At 36.4% G+C, this 4,070-nt stretch overlaps 1 long non-coding RNA gene across 2 annotated transcripts; it reads right to left on the bottom strand.

Moving 5' to 3' along the window:
- Positions 1 to 563: 563 nt before the first annotated feature.
- LOC131258373 (uncharacterized) lies at positions 564 to 3,652 on the bottom strand. Of its 2 annotated transcripts, XR_009178079.1 has the most exons (5): positions 3,548 to 3,652; positions 2,010 to 3,243; positions 1,325 to 1,482; positions 940 to 1,158; positions 579 to 721 (listed from the first exon to the last, which is right to left on the bottom strand). It is a non-coding gene; the product is annotated as an uncharacterized LOC131258373 (long non-coding RNA). The 2 variants fall into 2 exon arrangements; XR_009178078.1 differs by lacking the exons at positions 2,010 to 3,243; positions 3,548 to 3,652 and having other exon boundaries at positions 564 to 721; positions 1,325 to 1,997.
- Positions 3,653 to 4,070: the final 418 nt, after the last annotated feature.

Here is a 4,070-nt window from a genome sequence, read left to right as displayed (position 1 = left end):
CCTCCATTGTTTCCAACTGAGACTAAATCCAAATTTAGCCTCAATTGCCTCTGACCGAAGCTAAAACTATTTTTAACCTTGGTTCTCAAGAACCGGGGCTAAAGCCTTTAGCCATGAGAGTAGCAGTCTCAGTTTGGATAACTGAGGCTAAAGATGGATTTAGCCTCTTCTGGCATCAACTAAGCCTTTTTCACTGTTGATTACCCTTGAATCAGTCACCAGAGAACATGTTAGCTTCAAAGAAATCTGAAAAAGAAAAGTAATAGGAATCCATTGCAAACAGATCAAGCAGCACCCACATAACCAGTCTTGCAAAACCGAAGTTTAAGCAAATGGCATTTTAGCATGTTCTGCCTAGTGCCAACCCTGTGGAATATTCAGAATAACATCTGTTGCATTTTTCACCAATGCCTGGCCAAAATATTCAGTAGTAATCATCAACAGCAGTAACTGAGCATTGTAGCTTTGGACAAGAGTAACATGTTCTCCCTCCTTCAACAAACCTCGGCTCTGGTGCATGAAAATTTTATAGAATTAACTATTAACGGGGAAAACAAGGAGAAATAAAAAGCAAACAAGATCCATGAGTGCAAGCATTCGATAATTCCATACCAGCAGGAGATTCAGAGCTCAAGAGAACGTCTCTTCTGCATCATTGGAGAACTACATATATATGGGCAACACCCCATGATAAAGTGCCAGCCTCTGCTTAACCCTTTCTCTGCCAAGCACGAAACTCTAATTCTATCATCACAAAAATTATACAACAACAACAAAAGGCTCCAATCAATAACTTGCACATCGGCAAGCCAATAATTGAGGAAAAGTCCTTGTTGCCAAATGTTGGCTATTTGTCATCCTGAAACTTTTTATATAAGACCAAAAGTTTTTTTGTATAAGACCAAAAACTGCGCAGAAAGCTAATTTAGCATGATATACCGTTGCCGGTGGGAATTGCACATGCGTAGAACATCCAATTCTTTCTTGCAAAATGTGGATTCCACCATGAAAAACAGGTGTATCCACACATCAATTGGGCAACAGCTGTCTGTTGGGTCAGATCATTGGTTGTCGCCCTCCTCGCTGAGTCGACCTGTTCAATTTTCAGGCCAAGTGCTCATCCTGATTGGGCCCACCTTTTTGCACTACCTGGACATCCTACACACATGACACATTGAGGGGAAAGAAAAGTACAACGTACTATGAGTTGAATGTGATGAGATTCATGTGATCATTACTCTTTAGAAAGACACGTACATCCACATGCATCAGTACAGATATGCATGCATTAGAAGAGAGTGTTTCTTGGGTAGATGAGAAAGACCTGCACGCCTACTTGTTGGTTTTGTATAAAAGCTTGGCATAAGATAGTTGATAGCTTGAGGGCATAGTCTCTGAATACAAGAGTACTGGAATCTCTCAAGTTCTTTGATGCGAACTCCAAGCTTGCAGTCTTTCTTTGCTTCCTCCACATATCTCCATCTGCATTAAAAATCTCATATCCACGTAACACTTCCATGTACGAATGATACACCTCAGCCTGCATCATCAAACACTCATCTCCCAAAACAAATCTCGGAACATGGGTTGTTACTGCTCTTAAGAATAATTGTTAGGATCCTCCAATTTGGCAAATTTTTGGTGCATCTCCCATCTACAGGGAGTCCATCATATCAACAGATTGGACTGTAGAGAAAAATAGTGGCATGCTTTTAATAAAGTAACAAGTAGAGAAAAATGAATCTTACTTCTAGCATAAGATGTTTATCCTCTGCTTGCATTAAAATAATGTATGTGAAGTCTGATTTTGGCTCAATTAGTAAATAGGTTAGATTCTGGCTGACCTTGACATGGCCCAAACCTGGCCCATAACCACCCCTAAATGATTATCCAGTCAATTTACTTTCATTCAACATAAATATAGCAATAAGCCTGCTGGAAAAGAATTTTGAACACAATTCAAAAGCATTTAAGAAGTATGCAACAACAATACTTAAAACTATTCTTACCATAGGAACTACAATATCTTCCTTCCGAGTACTCCTAAAAAATGTGCTGGATAGCATTCCAATACTCTGTGTAAGTCTAAAGACCAGGGTACAAGAAATATTCAGTTACTTTCAATGGTAAAACAAAGCAAAACATAACAAAGAAAATGCAATCAATAACAAGACATAGATTAAAGTACAAGACCAATAACCATCTGGTTTTGTTAAAAAATATAAGCACTTCTCTAATCAATGCTAAAGATCTACATTTTTCAGTAACTGAGTTACTATTCACATAAAAAAAAAAATAGTCTAGAGATGGCCAAAATGGAAAAAAAAAAAAAAAAAAAAAAAGAAGAAGAAGAAGAAGAAGAAGAAGAAGAAGAAGAAGAAGAAATCCAGAATTTTGAAATTGATTCCATGCATGCACACATTTATGCTCCAGATAACCAAACTGTATCAAAATGTGACTAACCATTGCCTTGATAACCAAGTTGCATCAAAATGTGATCAACCAAAAAAGGAAGCTAATAATTAGAAAAGCTTGATTTTTTTAACTCAAATTATCAAGATTCAAGAGTCACATTTCATTGGTCATGGTTTTCAAAGGTATTGAATATAGTTTTTTTTTTTTTTTCATTTTCTTTTGTGGGCTTTCATACATTTTCTTTTATCATGAAAGGGACGACTTTTTGTTTCCTCTTTCAAGCAAAATACAATGCTTAGCCTAAAGATCATTCTTTCTTGAACTTTTCTCAAACCTCAGGACCCTTTGGTGACAATTCACAAAATGCAATATAAATGTCGTATCTGAATAGGCAAGGATTCTACTCAAACCCAACACTGATCTTGCCATTCCTTCATCCTATAGCCACTTATACATTAAAGACCTTATTTTGACCCTCTCGATTGTATATGACATACATAACGAAAATGCTATTAACGATTTTAATGGGTAACTGACACAGTTTACTAGAAAATCAATCTTCTTCTCAATCAAATCTTCTTCACAAAATGCAATAAAAAAATCATAGCCTTTTGGAGGGTATTGGGGAAAACGATCAAGTCCCACATCATGTGGATGATTCATGGAAACATCGGGTTGCCCATGCTCCTTCCTACTGCCAACCTAAACAGGAATTAAAAAGAAAAAGAAAAAAAAAAGTTAAATAGAATATAAAGCATGCACCTGCCTGACAGAACCCACTTGCAAAGGCTGAGAAATATCCCTGATTTCACAATTGGCCATAGTACCCTGTATTTCAACGAGTGACTCTCCCATCTCACAAACTAGTATAATTCATGACAATAGAATGAAGAGAAGTATATGAATTAAATGGACATGAAGTTTTAAGAAAGAAAAGGTTGAATTACAGGAACAAATGGAAAAGAAAGTTTTAAGAAAGAAAGGGTTGAACCCACTCCATAATGATGTTTTTTTTTTTTTAATCTTAAGTTGCCAATGAAGCATAATGTATAAAGATGGCAAGTGTTGTTGGGTAGGATATTAGCAAGTGCCTAATTAAAATAGCAAATAGAATGAAAACAAGCACATGAACCTATACAGGACATCGAAAGTTACGTAGAGCGAGCATGACCTAGATGGCTGAAATCGTAGGGGCTGATGCCACAGACATACATACCTACTTTTTTCAGGGATTTTAGGCTTGAAAAGCTCCATCTGTCTGGTCAAAGAGTTGAAGATCTGGAAATTCCTCATCCCAAGCCCTCTCTTAAATCCAAATCCTTGCCCTAGTCTTTTTGTCAGAATGCATGTGAAGAGATAAGGATAAAAAAAGATATTGAGAATAAAAAAACTAATTACTCATGTTAAAGGAAAATCATCAAAATAATCTTACCTTTCCAAAAAGAAAAAATAGAAATAAAAATAGAATTCCCTAATTTCCTCCATTTTTCACTGAAGTGTTAATTTTTGGTCAATTTCAAAACATCCCAATATGCTCGAATAGAAACTGTGGCACCGATCAAGCATTTTCATCTCAACTAACAGATACGCTACACTCCTAGGATTCATGCAAGAAATAAAAAGACTCAAAGTTCGTCTTATACCTGGGAACTGTT

This window comes from Magnolia sinica, chromosome 10 (genome assembly GCF_029962835.1).
Source record: "Magnolia sinica isolate HGM2019 chromosome 10, MsV1, whole genome shotgun sequence".
NCBI classification, from domain to species: domain Eukaryota; kingdom Viridiplantae; phylum Streptophyta; class Magnoliopsida; order Magnoliales; family Magnoliaceae; genus Magnolia; species Magnolia sinica.
This window is presented reverse-complemented; position numbering and strand designations above follow the sequence as displayed.